Source organism: Phyllostomus discolor, chromosome 11 (assembly GCF_004126475.2).
Source record: "Phyllostomus discolor isolate MPI-MPIP mPhyDis1 chromosome 11, mPhyDis1.pri.v3, whole genome shotgun sequence".
Lineage (NCBI taxonomy): Eukaryota > Metazoa > Chordata > Mammalia > Chiroptera > Phyllostomidae > Phyllostomus > Phyllostomus discolor.
This window is the reverse complement of record NC_040913.2, coordinates 75,170,101-75,190,391: the sequence shown is the minus strand read 5'-3', so window position 1 is coordinate 75,190,391 and position 20,291 is coordinate 75,170,101.

The following is a 20,291-nucleotide window of genomic DNA, read 5'->3' as shown; positions in this document are numbered from 1 at the left end:
GGGTACAATGGACAGGTCACTTATTCGTTCCAAAGGTCTAAAAGGAATCTCAAGAAGACAGTTCCACCTATGTCTACTTTAGTATGAACTCCAAGCATGACAGAAGCACAGACCTGTGGGCTGACTCACCAATCCAGCCACAACAGACACTGGACATTGGGTCTGAGCTTCCTGCACCTGTGTCCCCCTACCAAAGTTGCACTCTTCTCTGTCCACCTGGTTAAATTTCTCTTCATATGGGTGTGTGGCCCGAAACAAGTTGAAGCTGATCTTTCTGAGTTGGCCTTTAATGATCAGTTTTATCTCCAGAGAACTTTATCTCTTGCCCTCATTTCTCTGCACTCACACCAGGTTTCTGTTAACTTCCTCTCCTTGCCAATCCGTGCAAAATCTTTCCCAGCATACCATGTGACTCACAGACTTGGGGAGTCCCCGCTGACTACCCTTCATGAGGAAACTCCAATCCCACCCTGTTGGAGCTGAGACCATTTATGACAGTTCTGGTCCAGTGGGATTGACTCTGGAAGATAGGGTCTTTGTCAGCCAAGGTGCAAACAGGAAACTGATGGAACACTCAAAAGCATGATTCAAGGAGAATTCATTCTCAAGGGCACTACTTCCAAAGGGCTGGAGGCAGAGTAAGTCACAAGGTGGAATTCAGTCATTCAGGTCTTATCTCACATAAGCCCAAAGATAGGAGGTAAACAAACAGTTCCTGAAATCAAAGATCAAACAAGTTGTGATAACATTGCCTGTCTTGAGATGAACAGTACTTCCGTGGAGGAACACAGCTGCCCTGGGGGATTGCAGAGAGACAAGTTAAGGAAGTACCCTGGCCTCTCCATCCTCTCCCTGTTGATGTCTAAATGGGATCCCCATTGCCTGAACCCAGTTGAAAGCCACTACTGTAGTCCCTATAGCCCCACATCCATTCCTGCCACTATAATGGTGACAACCAAACAGGAGTATAGCATTGTGGGGAGTGGATCTGGGGAGGCAAGAGGAATAGAGCCAACAAAAATCCAAACCCACTGTTTTGATTCATCAGTTAATCAACCATGGATAGGAGACACACAATTTACAGAGAAGGGAAGAAAAGCAAAGACTGATATCAGTGTCCAGTTACTCTGCATCATATCATAAGAAGCACACTCAACACAAAAGATGAAAACTAGAATCGTTATTTGTGGAATCCATGTGTCCTTAAAACAGAGCCAGGGACAAAACCCAGCCTATTTTTGTAAGACGTTTTTGGAACACAGCCATGACTATTTGTTTACATATTGTTTTGGCTGCTTTCATGATACGTTCCCAAATGAGTACTTGCAACAGCGACACTATGACCAACTAAGCAAAATATATGTAATTGCTTGATTTTTATGGAAAAAAATTGCTGACCCCTGTTGTAAACTGACCTACAAAAGTAGGAAAGGTAAAGTGTCCTGCATTGCGTGTAGGGATGGTGGTGCTAAAAAGGTGGTGGTTTTTATTCCTTCTCCCCTTCGTGCTTTTCTAATATATGCTTCTATGATCCATATACAAAATCTTCCTTATTTTCAAATAAATCCAATGACAGTGCTGGGTCAGTCATGATTGATACTACCATAGGTCTCTACTTTCTCTAACTGGACATCTGTTAAATAATGAGTAGGTTGGAAGATAGATGGCAAAACAATATGGTATCCTTTAGGAGCCTAGAAAAATAGCAATGAAAATAATAATGACAATAACAAAGGAAGACGGTTTACCTTTGAACAACTAGAGGGGTTAGAGGCACTGACCTTTCAAGCAGTCTAGAAATCTGCCTACAACTTTTGACTCTCCCAAAACTTAATCATCCATCAGTGTCTGCAGGAGATAGATCCCAGTATCCAGACAGGCACCGAAATCCACCAGTGCTCACATCCCTCTACGTGAGACAGAGACCAAGGCATGCAGGTGGCCCTCCACATCTGAAAACTCTCAACCCTGGATTAAAAATGATACTGGTCATCTATTGAAAAAATTGCATATAAGTGATTCTGCACATTTCAAACTCATGTCGTTCAAGGGTTTAACTGTACCTGCAAAGTTTCCTGTGTGTTGGGCTCTATTCTAAATGCTCTAACTTGGAATAAATTGTTCAAATGTTAAAACAAGTTTATGAATAGGGGATTGTATTATTACCATTGCCACTTTATAGGGGAAGAAATAGAGGTGCAAAGTAACGGGACTGAGCCAAGAACCAGAATTCAGACCTGGACAGTCTGGCTGGGAAGCTTCTGTTCACATCCCCCATGCAGTGCTCCTTTAGCTTTTGACCTCTGCAGCATCCAGAAAGGCCATGAAACTGTATGTTCTCAAAATGGACATGTTTTAGTTCATTGGAAATTGAAACATGCCAAATGAGAATTGTCAAATACCTTTATAATGGAATTAAGCACCCAAAACATACCACTCATCTAAATTAATGACTTCAAAGGTATATCTAGCGTTCATAGGTCTGAATTATAAAAATCAGTTACTAACAGCAAAAAGTGAAGTTTTGGCTAATAAAAGTTTCTGGGGAAGAAAATAGAGCTTTAAAATGGAGAACATGGTGAATGCTTTTTATCATATTCCCTTAATAAAAACATCCAGTAGGGCAGAGAGGAGCATATATGGACAAATGACTAGGATGATTAGTTACTTTAAAAAGACAAAGAAGTTTCTTCTGGAAATTCACAAGCGTATCCCAAACCAATGCATTAAGCTAGTTCATGACACGATTCATGCAATAGTGTTGCCAGGTCCCTTTTTCTCCTTGTCTTTTTTAGGCTGAAACAAATGAAGTGTATGCATCATTTTCCCTGAAGCTCTCCCAAAAATGTCTATCTCGCAGCAGTTGCCAAACTTTTCTTTCCAGTATCTGATTTTAATTGGTTCACGTCTTGTCATTGAGGAATCACTTTGTTTAGAATTTTCAAAATACCTTTTATTCCTGCTCACACGGATATAATTAATGTGTTTCGTGCTAAGGCAGCAACATAAAATAGAACTTTTCCTTGATGTTACAGAATTGCCAGCTTAGTACTGACAATAAATGATGTACATTTTTCAATGCCTGCAATTAAAAGGAAAATATTTTCTAGATGAAGTAAGTTTTTTTATTTATTTTTACTTGTATCTTTAATACCCCCCACTCTTATTTTATCATGGAGGTATAACACAGTGTTAAAAAATGATTCCTTATGTAGTGTTCCAGGCTCTGTCCCAGAATCCCAAAATTATTGCATGAAAACCATCTCAGAGAGCTCTGGTCTTTCTTTCATTCATTTTGTAAATATTCATTGCATGCTTACCGTAGGCCATATATGCCATCCAGCCCAGATGACACAAAGATGAGAAGACGAGCCTCCTACCGTGATGAGCTCACATTCTGAAAGAGAAGACAGATACAAAGGAAAAAACTACTTTATGATGAGTACTGTAGATAGCCAGGGACCTCAGAGGCCACAGTGGTTTATTTTGCCCCAGGGAGTCAGGGGCAGCTCCTCCAGGGAGATGACATTGAAAGATGTCCTAGTAAGGCCATTCACACTTTCTTTAAATTTAAAATTACATACCCATATTTTACCATGTATAACGTGTGCTTTTCTGCCCAAATTTGTGAGGGAAAAATAATGACACACATTATACATGGATATAAGGATTATACACCATAGGTATAATAATGGGTATAATAATCCGGTGTATAATGCACACAAAAATGTGGGTGCACATTATACACAGCAAAATACAGTACTTAAAATCAACTGATGAAATACAAAAAAATATCTTTCCATTTTAAAAATTAAAGTATTCATTCAGAAGGTGGTTGTCTAAAGGAATGCCATCTGCATCAGTGGCACTCGCTGGAAAGTGAAATTCGTCATGAAGCAGATTCATTTTGGCGTCTGAAGTGCTTACAACTTTTTTATCTCTATTTGAAATTAGGATTTTGTCCCAAATCAACCTTATATTCTGTCTCTGACATGGACACTGAAAGATGCGGATTGAATTTCATCCCACTATCCTGTTCTTCTGCTCAGTCGTTTATCCCTGGACTCACAACCCTTCCTCATTCCCACCGCGTCTGGAAAGCCCTGAACCCCCCTCACTTCTTCAGAGCTCTTGGCCATTCATGGCCCTCGCTCTTCCAAATAAATTACACAATCACATTATCTTGTCCATATCAAGTCCATGAAGGACTTTGAGGAACTATTTGGAATCGGATTGAATACATGGATAAACTTGGTTAGAATTTACATATTCACAATATTCTCCTCCCTGGAAAAATACATATCTTTTTATTTAGATCTCTTTGAATATCAATTAAAACAATTTTATAATTCTCTCGTTCCTACTGCATTCCGTACTCTTCTCTTTTCCTCTCTTCTCTTTAGAATTTTGAGAGTAACCTCGTGACACCAAAGATTTTGCAGCCACCTGGACATGCCTGGTCTCCCAGAGCCCCACTGTCTGTAAACGCTGCAATCCAGTTTAAGATCAAGATCCTATTGTTTTCCTGGGAAGCTTTCCCTGACAAATTTCCCACCCCTACAATCACTTTCTTGGTCTTTTTCTCTTCTGGGAATATTGTTACTTGACTTCAGTATGCAACTGTTATGAGGCCCTTTCACTGGTCTCTAGTTGCATGTTCTGTAGGTGTTTCTTACAACATGCTTTGTCTCCCCTTAAGAGCCTATGGCCGCTCCCTACTTAGCATTCTCTCACTGGGCTTAGTAAAGGGTTTGGCCTTAGTTAGACTGACATTCAAAATTATTTACTCAAGGAACAAAAGACTTCAAAAACGCTTCTTTCATCCAAAAAGTTTCTCAGTTTTAGAACCATCCTCACTTCCTGAGAGATGGCTCCCGTCTCACCGTTAGTTCCTCTCCTGCTAGTCAGCGTGGCTTTCCTCACACCAAAGAAAAATAATCTATCACTTAGTATCAAACTATTTGCTTTTCAAATTGAATTTATAAGAATAATAAATCATGAAAGAAAAGCCATGAATCAAAGATGCCACCTGAACCCGTCCTGTGTTTTTTTTCCCCAGCATAGCCCAAAGTGACTGCTGCATTAGAACAAATCTTCAGATAACCAACACAAAAGGTGTCATTGAAGTTCATTGTTCATCGTAAAAGGTTGGCTTTGAGTCCTGACGCACTTCAGAACTTTGGATGACAGAGGTAATAAAAACAAAGATACGTCAACTAAACCCCAGTGTTCCCATCTCTATATAAATGACAAGAGTCCCCCCTAAACTGGCCTGGGCCTGGCAAGGCAACCTCCTCCCCAGCACACGTCCCCCCAGCAGCTTCCTTTCCTGGCTGGGCCACCATGTAGGGGGGTCATTCCGTGCCTTCATTAAGCAACACTGCTTCCTACTGAGATGGTCTTTAGTCCCCTCTGCAAAGGCAAATGATACGCTTTTTAAAAAGATTCCAACCCCACATTACCTGTAGAAAGGAAACTCATTTGTTTAGCCTGTTACTCATTTAGCAAACATTATTGAAGCTTCACTCTGCAAATGTGCTCGGTGCTGAGGGAAGGCAGCGGTGGCCAAAATCAGATGAGGCATTGAGAGGAGGCACAACTTTGTGTATGTGGATGGTTAAATAAAACACAACAGATATTACAAAACAGCACAGAAGGTTGCTGCCTCCCCTTTTCCTGAACAGGCCCTGGGAGCAGGACACACTCAGAGGGCGGCAGAGTGCTGTGGAAGTGAGAGAGCGGGGGAAGGGCACTGGCTTTGTAGGCCGGAGACCTCTACCCCAGTTTTATTTGCGCCCCAAACTAGCCCTGTGGCAGGATGACATACTCCTCTCTACAACCGCTTTCTCATCCATAAAGTGAGAGAAATTCAGGCCATGATTTCTAACTTTACCTTCAGCTTTGTCTTTTTATGACTCTGTGAAGCTGCATCGTGAAGCCAACCACTGCAAAGAAAATGGAACCATCCGTGTTGCATTCCTCACCATTAGTTCTGTATTAAATGAATTATGGCTATGACGAACCGCCTGGCAAATGCCAACTCTAAATCTTGGTAATCATTTAAGAGAGTAACATTTTATTTGGAATCCAGTAACTGAGGCTGAAAATGTACAGTATTCACAGACTATACAAGAGATCCAAAAATAATGTAAAAGTTATAGACTTTGAAACAATTTAATTATCCTTACACAAAAGGTTAATTTTGACACGTTTTTAAAATAAGGCATTTGTCTTTATTCTTTAAATTGAAGGGATTTGTTCAGAAAATGAAATTACCGGTGATTTAAAATTTCTTATTGATGTGTGTTTATATTTTATCAATAACTATGTATTACTTTAGTAATGAGACAAAAAAATTAAATTCAATTTATTTTTAAAATAAGTCTTTTTGTGAGGCATTTTTAATAGGTCTAAATTGATTGCAAGTAATGCAGCTCTCTGGAACTACCAGAATCCAAACCAAGCAACCAGCGAGCCTTCAGTTTTGAATCCACCCTCATTCAGTCTACGGAGCACACTGAGTCTCTGACTTCTGGATCTGTCGTCACCCTGCCAGAGCAAAAAGTCCACTGGTCACTATGCCCAGTGCCCATTCACATCAAGGTGACTGTAAAAACAGCAGGCACCTTTTCTCCTCCCTTTTTAAATAAAACACTCCTATCGGTCTTCTCCCAACGATCATCTCCAAATTTCTCTGAGGCCTGCGCCCATCCTGACCTCCACCCCGCAAACCTCCCAAACTCTCCCTCTGTAAAATTGCAGCTCATCGATGAACAACCTTTTCTCAAACTTTAAACTTCTTTTCTCATTATCTTAACTGACACCTGCCAATATTTTGAGGACCCTACTTCCTCTGCCCTTCTGAGGTGGCGGCAGCTTGTTTTCTCACATCTCCTGTCTTCAAACTAGAGGTGGATCTCGAGGCATCTGTGCTATCATTCCTGCTTTCAGATCATTATTTCACCAATATAATTGTAAAAGCCTGTCCCTTCGAGATTCATGACACTCAGTCATAGGATCCTCTTCTTCTCTCTACTGTTATCATTTATCACGCCTCTGATAATTCCTTCTCATTCATCAACAACTTGGGTACCTGGGACAAGCATCCTCCCCATTCCAAGCACTGTGCTCATTAGGGACAACATTAGCATCTATTTCCCTGACTCATCCAAACTTGCCTCTCTGTTCTCCACCTCATTTCCAAGGACGTTCTTCCCTGTGCCTTGGTGATTTCATTATTCATAACTGCTCCGCCTTCCAAACTTCAATTTAAACAGGTCATTTGAACAATAGCCTTGTTCTTTATCCAATTTGCTTCTTTCACAACCTCCACTATCACCCACTTTGAAAATTCTCCTCCTGGATTGCTTTAACCCTGAGAAAGACTTCCAGGGTTCCCCTCTTCCTTGGTAACAGAACACTCACATGTTGTCTTGGTACCTGGCATCTGAATAAATATCAAATTTCTCAACTTCTCCTTCAGCTAACAGTGACCAGGTGGCTACTCAGTGCAATTTCAGGGAGTGGCTTTAGGGTAAAGGGATGTGGCTGCCTTGTTCTTTCCTCTTTCCGACTTGCTGAAAAGTAGAAATATGGCTGAAAATGCAAAAACCCATTTGTCTCCTACAGTGACCTTGGGAAAGGAAGCCACACACAGTTGATGAATCAGAGAGGACCCTGCGGAGCACAGTAACACTCATACATAGACGGTCCCTAAGCTTATGGAATGTTGAGAGAAGGAATATTTCTCTCTTCGTTAAGTTATGACTACTGTTATTCTGGGTTTGCCATTGTTTGGTTTCGGTTTTGGTTACTCCTGGTTGGACCTAAATCTTAGCTAATATACCTGTCATCCACCCTCTTCAGGCCTATGTCTGGAGAGCTAAGCACTCGTACTAGCAAAATGCAAATGACACAGAAGGTGACTTCCGTTGTAAACTTAGGATACAACATCACATGGTCTGTCAACACTACTGAAAAGTCATGCCATCCCTCTCCTGTCAACTCACTCTGCCACCCTCCAAGACTGTATCACATCTTCCCTACTCACTCCACACTGTTCATTTACCTTCATCAGCTACCTATTTTACTAATAAAATATAATCCTGTAGACAGGGGCTTCTTCATTTTTTAAGATATCAGACAAGTAAACTTACCTGATCTGTCACTTTTCCTTTTTTTAAAATATTTTATTTATTTATTTTTAGAGAGGGAAGGGAGGGAGAAAGAGAGAGAGAGAGAGAAACATCAATGTGCGGTTGCTGGGGTCATGGTGTGCAACCCAGGCATGTCTCCTGACTGGGAATCGAACCTGCAACACTTTGGTTTGCATCCCGCACTCAATCCACTGAGCTATGCCAGCCAGGGCTATCTGTCACTTTTCTGCAGAAGACTAATCCTCCCAATAAACTTCTCAAGAAAAATTGCGCAGTCGATATTGCTTCTCTATTGTACACTCAGCCTCTCAACCTCTAAGAGCTTCTCGGGTACAAGGTTTTGTTGATATGGGTGTTGTTGCTATTGTGTGAAGCGTTTGAGCCTTTCACCTTTTGAGAAAGAAAGCATGCTCACTCATGTCCTTGCCACTGTAAGCTGCCACTTTTTTCCCCTTCTCCTCTACCTATCTCTTCCAGTTTGGGGTCAAATTTCTCAAAGGAGCTGTCTATTCTTTACATCCTCTTGCTTCTCACCTTTCTCTCTCACCTCCGCACACAAGAAGATGGGATCGAACCCATCATCCCACTGGAGAGCTCTGACTAATGACACGGTTGGCTGCCATGTCACTATGATCGCGCGATATTTTTCAGTCCTCATCTTACTTGACCTCCTAGCAGCATTAGGTAATGATGTACACACTGCCCTTCATGAAACATGACCTTGCCTTAGCTTCTGTGAGCCAGCAGTATCCTGTTTTTCCTTCTACATTTTTGGCAACCCCTATTCCCTCATTTGTTTGTTTGTTTTTTTAATTTATCTGTGGGGCATTAAACACTGGAGTTTTACAAGACTCTTTCCTAGCATGTCTTCTCTTTTTCTTGCTGGGGATTTTATTCAAAACCATAGCCAAATTTATCACCTAAATGCAAATAGTTTATTAATTTATATATCTAGCAAAGCCCTCTCTTTAGATTTCCAGAACCATTTAAGTTGATATATTTCAACTACTTTGTAAGTATACTTTGTACACATTACACTTTGTACACAGTGTACTTTGCACACTGTACACTTTGTATAGTGCCATGTAAGTACCAGGAATCACTTTTATTGTCTGTCCAACTGCATATTTGATATCTTGTCCAGGATATAACAGAGGCACCTTGAGCTTGGAATGTTCAAAGTAAAACACATGTACTTCTTCTGCCAGCATGTATGGTCTTCTTTCAGTGTTTCTCTTTCAATAAAATCCACCACCTACTATCTAGCTGTACAAGTCAAAAACATAGTAGTCTTCTTTTCTATTTTATGCTTATTAATTTATCCACCAAAATGTCACAAATTGATTTATTTACATCCATCTCAATATTTGCCCCTTTTAACCCATCACTATTTTTCTCTTGCCTAAATGATTGCAGTGGTGTTCTAATAATTACATGAATTCTCTCTCTCTACTTGCCACTTTGAAGAGGATGTGATATTTTGAGAATAAAAGACAATTGGTGTTACTCTCCTTTATGGCACATATACTTAGAAATGGTTTGATGATCTTAGGATAAGAGCAAATGCCTCCTTGTGGCCAGAAAGTCTCTTCACAGCATCGATTTCTTCAGCTTTATCTTGTTAATCCCTCTTTGTTACCATCAATCCTATTCTTGCCACTTACTTTCTTTCAGGTCCTTATAGTTTTCGTGTTCTATCCTATCATAGATCTTTGCGCTCACCACTTCCTCCGCCTAGGAAAACCTCCACTTGCTCACCTAGCTGCTCCTCCTTGCTTAAGAAAACCTTCTGGAAACTCCCTTACTAGGACTAAGTCCCCCTGGTAGGTCTCCCAGAGACTGTGTGCCTTTCCTCCACAGCTCTTGTCATCATCTCAGTTTCACATTTGTGCCACAACGTGATTAATGTGCACTTTCCCCAATATACAGAAAGGGAAAGAGTTTCTTCATCTTTGTACCTACACTATAGCAAAGCTCTTTGGCACCTGATTAATGATTAATAAATATGCACTGAATGGATGAATAAAGTAACTGATCTCCTATGAAGACTGTCCAGAAAGATTTCACCTATTTTTCTTTCTTTCTTTTGAGTCTTTCCATGGTGTCTCCTGTAGTACACAAAGGTTTTCATGATCGTTTTACTAATTTTATACCTGGACTCAAAAGTGGATAACACTTTTAAAGGAATAAAGGTGTGGAAATAATTGATGGTTCGTTACTAGAATTACGTGTGTGTGGAAAGAAGTATCCTCACCTTTTCTTTGCCCCTTTACCCCCTCTTCCTCAACATCAAAAGCATTTTCCTCGAAGGGAAATGACTCCCACAAGGAAAGTCTAAGAATGTATGTTTTAAGAGCATTAGAAAAGTCACAATAATCTTGCATGCCTGTGATGGTGGCCAGACACCTGTGGGATTCTATGGATAGAATCCTCATGTGCAAGAGGTGGTGCCCCCGTCTAGTGTCTTAGCCAAGCCTGGTCCTAGCAAGCACAGCGCTGAATGAAGTCTAGCAAAGGAGAGTGGCATTCTTAGTTATCTAGCACAGAATGAGGCAAGAAATAACACTATTGGAAAGTATAGCAAATAGGGTCCCCTATGTGTGATTAAAAGCTAAGGGAAATCGTGTGGTTTTGTGGATGTAGAGCACTAGAGCTGAGCATTGACAAATAGAGTTTTAGTTGATTGAGAGAATTAGGAAGAAATTCTAGGCAGGAGAAGCAGTGAGAAACACAGGTCTGAAAGAACATGGTATTTTTAAGAAGCAATGAATATATAAGTCTAACTAGCTGAATTTGAGAATTGATGTGAGAGATCATGGGAGATCCAAAGTTAGGAATTATCTTACTGACAAAGAGGATTTGCTAAATGTTAGATTAAGGATATTTTAAAGATATGAACTTATTCAGAAAAGAAGGAAGCAGACAAAGAACACAGACAGAACAGGAGAAATTCACCATTTATTCCATTAATATGTGCTGAATAAATTGTCAAAGAAAGAAGAAACTAACGTTTATGAGTGTGTAGTATGTATGAGATTACAGTGTATATTTTACATACAATAAGTCATTTTACTTTTAGAAAACATTGAAAATGTATCAATTATTATCACTATTTCAGAGGATGGATATTTAGATGTAAGTTGTGAAAAAATCACCAGTGTAGGAAATGGTGAAGTGAAGGTTTGAACCTGGGTGTGTAAGATTATAAAACATTTATTTTTTTACACTCAGCACATCTTTGGTTATGGAAATGTAAAAGGAGAGAAGGAAACTAAAATTTATATTATAAGTGTAACAAAAAAAGTTTGGCAAATGTTTGAAAGTTAATCTAAAAGGTAAGTAGAGTTGGTAGATAATTGTAAGTGATATTTTGAGCCTTGATAACTAAGAGAGAAAGAGAAATGGGAAATTTTTTTTTTAATTAGGAAAAGGTAAGCTAGGTTTTAAAGATATGACACATGATGTGATGGAAAGACATCTCATTAAGTAAGCGGAGGCACATAAGAGGACAGATGAAGAAGTGAAGGTGTTAAATGAGGAGTTACAGCTGACAACAGCCACTATGACCCCACCCCAATGTTCCCCCAGTGCCACCTTTCTGATAATTCATTAAATCACCAGCTATTGACTGAGCCCTACCTTGGACTTTAATTCTCTTAAATAGCCTCCTAACCAAAAGTCATAATGAATAGCCCTGAAAGTTAACATTGAGCTGAATGAACTTTATCTGATTTAGTTCTGATCTGCTGCCTCTGAAATTTTGCTTTGCTTCGTGAAATGAAACTCCGCTTTGCATCGCAGTCCCAGTAACCGGGACCGGTTTCTTCTACCTTAGCCTATGTCACGGCTCCAGTTTGTCACAGGACTCTCATATTTTCCTAGGTCAAGGATTTTAACTTCCTTCTTTCCTGTACTTTCAGGATCAGATATTCTGCATTAAATTCAGATAAACAGACTGTAATCCGGACATACCAGGTCAGCCTTTGCTGCCTATCTCACTGTCGGCAATTTTGGGTTCCTGTGAAGGACCGTATATTGGACCATTCCCATCAGCATCTTATATGCGACGCTAGCTCCATCTTTAAAACCAAAACATAATAAAGAAACAAACGAAAAGCCTGCTCTTGACTCCACTCTAGCTCTCACCCTTTGTAGCAAATCATTTTTATATACAATAAAACCTTAAAACGACACTAACTTCTATATAAAATTTTTAATCTTGTTTTCTGACCAAGAGCCGCAAGAGGGAGTGGACTGAAGTTCTTTACTTTGAAATGGAGACTGGGAAAAGTGTCCAGGCTGGGAAAATCATAGGATCTTAATTATGACAGTGGAGGGTGGGCACCAAATTCCCAGTTTTCTCTCAGCACAATTTCAATCCGTCTAAGATCGGGAGACATCCCAGTCACCGCAGTTGTCCTGGGAGTCCCAGACACACCTAGGATCCAGAATCTGTCCAGACTGGGACAGGAGTGGACAGCTGCTACGTGGTGAAAAATTGTAGTCAGGACCTGGATGAACGTGGATCATACAGCCGGACACTTGAACTACCAGCATGACAGTTACACAGGTCATTTCATTAACCTTGAAATAATGGCACTCCACATTTTATACAGTTGAAAATTTGGGACTCTATGCATTGGATTATGGTAGTTTTCTGAAAACATGCTCTGTTTCCATTAGTCTTTGACCTCTGTGTGATCTGGTTTTTCTCTCTCCCACTTCACTGAAACTGCTTTTGTCAAGGTCACCGATGATAACCATAGAGTTAAATTGACTGTGCAAATTATTTGCCTTTATTTTACTTGACCTGCATTCAATATACTTGACCACATCTTCTTTTTTTCTAACACACTCCTGTCTTGGCTTCCATGACAACATCCTCTTTTTTATTTTTCTTATCTCTAGGGCCAGTCTGTTTGAAATTTCTTTGATGCTTTAGCTTCTTCAGGCTTACCTCTAAATGCTGGAGTCCCTTAGGGCTCCATCCTAAACACTCTTCTGTGTCCACATGATCTTATTCACTCCACGGACTTAAACAATATTTATATTGATTATTCTCAAATGTATATTTCTATTATAGAATTCTCTTTTGTATTTTAAGATTGCATATTCAATGGCCATTTGCACTTGATTTCCTCATAAATACCTAAAATTTTATTAAAACAAAATTTGATTATAATCATTCTCTTTAACCCGCTCTTTCCACCTGTCCCCAGAAATATCTCCCATTTCTAAGATGCTACATTCAGAAACTAAGAAGTCATCCTTGAGTCTTTTCTCTCACTTTGTCTTCTACTGAATCCATTTTATTGTTTTGTTGTTGTTGTTGAATTTTGGGGGGTGACACTGGTTCACAAAATCATACAGAGTTCAAGTGCACAACTCAATACAGCATCTTCTGCACGCTGCATCGTGCACCCATTGCCCCAAGCAAAGACTCTTTCTGCCCCCATTCTCTCACGTTTTGCCCACCTCCACCTACCCCACTCACCTTTCCCTCTGGTTATCATCCCATCGTTGTCTGTGTCTATGTGTTAGGTATACACGTTTTTGGTTAATCCCTTCACTTTCTTTCATTCAGTCCCTCAAGCTCCTCCCCTGTAACAGCTGTGTTCATGTCCTGTTTATTATGTGTATAAGTTATATTTTAGAGTCATCCACTCCCTTTTTCCCCCCAAAATCATCCTCTTCGACCACCGGTCATCTCTTACCTGGAAATCATAGTAGACTACTGTCTGGCCTCTCAGTGACTCTCACTCCCCTGTAACTCTTCTCCTCATTTCAGCAAAAGTGATCCTTTTGAAAGGCAAATTAAATAATGTCACTTTTCTACACAAACCCCTCAGTGGCTTCCCTTTCAACTCAGAAGGTAACCCAATTTATTTATCCATTCATATAAAATACTACCTCAGTACTGCACAACCATCCCCATTTCTCACTGAATGCCACCTGCACGGATCTTTTCTAAGGTACTCGGACATGGAAGGTCTTTGCCATTTCAGGATTTTTGAGCTTGCTCTCCTTCCTCTATGAGAGAATTTCCCTCTGTTTTCCTTTCTTTAGGTCTCAGCATAAATGCCACCTCTTCCAAAGAAGACTTCCTTAATCTTCCTAATTAAAATTGGTCCCTCCAGGGATTATTTTTATCTCAGCCTTGATTATGTTTCCTTATTAGAACTTAGCATGATATGGTAGTGTGGGCACTTGTTTATTTATTTGAGCATCTGGACTAAAACTGTTGTCCTTCACTATCCTTAACATTACCATAGCGCCTGGTACACAGTGGACATTCCCTAAGGGTCATTTACATAGACCCTTTCTATAAATGTATTGTCAAAAGGAAGTATCATAGAGACAAAAAACTAGGAAGAATACTAGTATAGAGAAAGAAAATGATACTTTTAAGAAGAAAATTTTAATCTATGGTGTTTTCTTTAGAGCATTTAAAAATCAGACCTAAGGTCAATATCTTCTGTTTGACTCAAATAAACACATAAAAATTCTCAAAAAAAAGATGATCTAGAAAAATAGTTATAACCTACAACTGTCATTGAGAGAAAGTGTCAATCCTGCCTTTTGTATATGATTTAACAAGGGCTGGGATCATGTGGTCTTACTAGCCTGAGTGGGACTTGACTGATAGATACCAGACATTTCCTTATTTCTTTTTCATAGACAGTACAGCAGAATAGTTACAGAAAAAAAGTTTTAGGAGTTATATTTCAGTATTTGTTTGACTTCACTCATTTAACATCTTAAACCCTGAAAGTGTTCTCATTTTTCAAGTAGGGATGATAATAGCATCTGTCTCATAGTCATGTTATAAAGAATAAATGAAATAAAACATGTATAAGTATATCTGACAGTGTCTGGCATATGTTAAGCACTCAGTAAATGCTGTTAGCCACTGTTACTATATTTTTAATTTAAGCCTCACGAATGATTAATGTAGCTCTTCCCCACGTCACAGACCCAGGCCTCAGTCAAGGTCCAACTTATCTCACCTCTCTTGGCCAACTCCAGTGCCCTCGGGCTGCAGCATGCAACAGAATCACATGGGAGGGGCGGGAGGTTAGAGTGCACATTCCTGGGATGTATCCCCAGAGATTCTTTCACACTGAGCCTGGGGTAAGACCTAGGAATAAGTGCTTATAATAAACACTATGGGCTATTATTTATGAGGAACGGGATGTTAGGACCTTATTTGGGTATGGGTTGTCATGAGATCTATCTAGATCCTCTTTGCAGATGGCTAATGTGCAGTTGAGAAGAATTTTTTTTTTTTTTGCTGATTGAAGTTGAGATCAAATAGGGAAGAGATTTATGAAAGGGGAACTTTTAAAAAATGTATTAAAGAGGGCTTGCTTGAGAGGGGTGATGGGATAGTGAAACCCACGGGGCAAAGCCACTGAGCATCAGAGCATTAGGGCTTTGTCGGAACAAACTTTCTCCCTCTCTTTCTCAATCTCTCTCTCCCCCTCCACACACGTACACCATCTCTATCTCTGTCTCTCTTTTTCACACAGTTTTTGGCTACTCATTGGTCTTTTCATTTATATTTGTGTGGGTGGAAAATAACCACATCAGTAGCACCCTCACCAAATACAACAAAAAATCTATCCATGTTTGAAAGACAGCTGAAAATATCCTTAGATCTTTTGTTGAGTTTAAATCAGCTACATAGGCTTCTTAGTCCTGGTGTGAGCAGCAGTTACAAAAATCATAAATATACTGCATGGAAAATTGATCTTGATAACATCCAACATGCCTATATAATTGTTCTATCAATGCATTATATGCGGTATATTTTCCTAGCTCTTTCTCTACTCTGTAGGTAACCAGAGCCTAGTAAGTAACAAGGGGGAAAAATAAAAGGCATAATATAGCAAATATTTATTTGTGTCTTTTTTTAAGTGTAAAGCATTTCTTACCAAAAAATACTATATAAGTCGTGCCTTTTGTTATGTGACTCAGTACATTCTCTCAAGGTCATTTTCTTCTATTTATCCACAGGCATTTTTCTGGATGACATGTTTTTGGATCAGCTTTATTTATTTATTTGGTATTGTTAACACTACTACAGATGTCTCCCATTTGCCCCCATGTGTGCCCCTCCGCCCAACCCCACACCCCAGCCTTCACATTGTTGTTTGTGTCCATGAGCTATGTACGTAGGCTTATATGTTCTTTGGCTAATCAGCTTTATTTTTTAAGAAAAGCCCAGGTTCTGCGAGCACTTCTCCATGTGTTTCGGTGTCAAGGTACTACACCTTTAATTTGCAACCATGAGGATGCAGGGCACTCTGTGCTCTCCACTGCTTTCCTGAGAAAGGAGATGTGCGTGTTGGCACTCCTTCGCTACTCCCCAGCCTATTATCACAGAGGTGTTTGTGGCTGACATTAGCAGCCCATAATAACATCCCAACCTTCCGCTTTCAACATGAATTTCTGCCATCTCTTTTGAGTTTGATAGTAATGAATGCTTTCATTTAAAGTGCAATAGAATACTCAACCCCAGCAAAGATCAGAGTTTCTTTGTTCTATTTACATCAAATCTTCCCTCAATTGTTGCTATTTAGCTGCCAGTATAATTGCAGATGACACCCTGTATCTGGATGCCACAGAATCAAAGCCAGCTCAACAGAAGCAATTGCTGGCTGTCCTTACTTACCTTGCAAGAAAGTCACCAGTAAATTGAGAAGAGGGCACACAGGTGAAAGTACTTCAAAACAGGTGTACTCTGAGGGTACACCTTTGTTGCTTGTAGCCGTTCCTGCAGGAATCAAACACCTCAACGATTTATCCTCAAATTATCTTCCTAACTTCCTCACTATTAACGTGTCCATAGGCCCTATGGCTCAGAATGGGTCGGCCTAACCTGCCCTGGATGGCACTGAGCCACCGGGTCTTCGGCACTGCAACTAACCAAAGCAATAACAGTGCCATTGTTCATCTGATGAATATGTATCTGTTCCATCATGTCCCAAGGAGATGCAGGGGTCAATTAAACATCTGCAATCACTGTTGTGGAACTTTCAGTCTGATAGAATTGAGACACAATTAATTATAATAAATTCTGATAAACACTGTTCGGTGAGTAGGTAAAGAATTGTTAGGAAAATTAAAAAGGCAACCTTGAACCAGAAACTAAATTCTTAAGGGCTGAGACTGCAAATGATAACGATGAGGGGTGGCACTACCCAAAGATTCAATAGGTGACTGTGTGAGAATCAGAGGAATGGGACTTTTTGCAAGCAGACAGAGGAGCAACAGAACAAGGACCCAAGATTACAGGGACCACATGTCTGGTCTTAAAATAGGTGCCGAATGGAAGAAGGAAAACTTCTACTTAGGAAGACTGCAAAAAATTCAAAAACCTCAAAGGAGAAGCAGGTTTCTTTTGAAGCCAGCAATTCTTGGAAATGGTTTTTAAAAAAAATAGGCTGCAGATGCTAGGGAATGTTTCACCCCCCTGAATCCCACTTCCACAGCAGTCAGGCTGGGCGACCGCGCCTGTCTCCTGCCGGATTCTATGTATAGCGTGCTTGGTGGTTTCCTGCCAGGGAAGGCCACCAGATATGTGGGAAGGATTCTATGGAGCCCAGAGACTACTCAGAGATGCTCACCTCTTTGCTTTCTCTTGCTTTTCCTGGATACCCTTATTACAATCACATCGCTTGCGAAAGTTGTTTTTTTCCCCTCATTTTGTTCTATTCAACTGCTTTTAAACTTTAAGTGTCTCAAAGGCAGAAGTTCACTAGTATTTATTTCTTCTTTCCTTCAGTGTTTGGCAAATAGAGGTTCTTGATAGATGTTCACTAATTAATTTTTTTAAGATTTTTATTTATTTATTTTTAGGGAGGGAAGGGAGAGAGAGAGAGAGAGAGAGAAACATCAATGTGCGGTTGCTGGGGGTTATGGCCTGCAACCCAGGAATGTACCCTGGCTGGGAATCGAACCTGGGACACTTTGGTTCCCAGCCCGGGCTCAATCCACTGAGCTATGCCAGCCAGGGCACTAATTAATTTTTTTAGTTAATTAATTAACCCTGTCCAGGTGAGGCATCTTGCTCTATTATAAAAGAAATAGTGTTCCCTTTTCGGCAAAATGAATGCTATCCCATATCTATGGATAACATAAAATATTTTGCTATCACCTTTCCTTAGAAGATTTGCTTTTAAAGGGAAGGAATTAATATCTCTCAAAAGATTTCCTGCCAAAGTGCAGTGAGGCACAGATCTGAGCTCATGTGTCAGCTCAACTCCATCGGCTGTCACAGCCTCTAGTACTACATTGAGAAGGGTTTTCAGACTTCTCCTAGGCACTGCAGGAATGGGTCTCACAATGGATTTGGGACCCATGTCATTGTTTCAAGATTTGGGATTGATGGCAATTATGCCACATATTTATGCATCCCTAATCTAGAGTTGCTTAACGTGTCTACAATTTTAAAAGTTATGTCTATATTCGAACTCTCACTGATCTTTCCTCTGGAAATTATAAGAGATCATATGGTTTAAATTGTGCAAGGTAGGTTATCCATCACTGTTTATGGATCTGAGGTTATCTTCTTTTCCTGGCTGTATTATTGTAAGCCATAGGAAAGGAAGAATCTTCCCCCCCCCCCACCGCCCACACCACTAATTATTAACTGTCTCACTTTGGATAAAGTAATTGTATCAGTCAGGTATTGCTGTGTGACAAACCACCTCAAAACTCAGTGTCACAGAGCAGTAAAATTTTATCACTGTGTTCACATTTCTTTGGGTAAACTGGGGTAGCTATGCTTTGAGTTACAGGTCTATAGGTTGGCTGGGTTGACTCAGTTGTCAGTGTTTTGTGGGAGGTCACCTCAGGGAGCTCTGCTCAGCATAGGAAAGGAATTCATCTTCGACACAAGCTGCCGAAGTCACGCCCCTTGCAGAGCGAGGTCGGAAACACAAGGCAGCTGTCTCTAGTGCAGAAGCACATTCCCAGTCTTCGCTTGGATTGTGTCTGACACCACCTTTTGGTCAACTCAAATCCATGGCCAAACCTACCATTCAATAAAAGTATACCTCGCCCACAGGGAGGGGTAGGAGAGGGACCGTTTGCTGAATCCAAACCCCAGTGGTGTTCATTTCCCTCAAATTAAATGTGGTAAGAACCTGTAAGGCTCGGAGATTGCCTTCTGATAATCGGGAAGGAAAACGTCTGGCACACACTGGTATTCAGTAAACATGTGCTGAATTATTAAATTTATTTTCTACCCTCACTGTATGTACAATGTATGAGACCAAGCTGCATGTTAGAGATGCCCTAACCTTTGATCAAGCTGGGTTTCCAGGTCCTGTCTTGCTTTACTTTGTGACCTTACACAGATTCATCAACGCTTCTCCTCAATTTAGCTTACATCACAGATCTCAGGCACACTGTTTATTAGAGAATATTTTGGGATTCTGCAATATATATTACACAAGCTGTTTAAAATATTCAAAGTTTTAGCTTCTAATGATGTCTCAGCAATAATTGTATGGCAAATGTTACCTGTTAAATTACAAATTTGTTCATTTTAAGTAAAAACTACTTCCACTTAAAAAATGTACAATTAACTTTCTAGCCTTTCAGGTGTCAACTGTTGTAACACATGAGTCCAAAATCAAAATCTTTGGCTTTTCATTTTTTGAAACTTTATGAATATAAATAAGTTCTTACAAAGTATTAATGCATTGTCTCCAGGCCACAAGAAAAGCCATAACAAATAAAGGCACTCACAATATCTTTAAATCCATAATGAAAGAATACATTTAAAAAAACAATAATAAAAAACTAAGTTACTAATAATACACCATTTAATATCCACCCCCCCAATAGAAAAAATGTACTTGACAACAAACTCACACAGATAAAAGGCATGGGAGTGTATAATCTGACAGTGATAAGTATTTCTGAGTAAAGAACACTCTATAGGAGACTTTATTTTCTTTCTTGAACTTTTGTTATAGTCATTAATACCTTAAAGGGGCATTTCAGGAAGGTAGCAGTTTCACTCTGTGGAATGTTGTTTTGAACAGAAATTATACCAAAAGTATTTTTTTCATATTCTGTTCCCTAAAACACCTGGCACAGGTTTATAAAATATATGAAGACAGT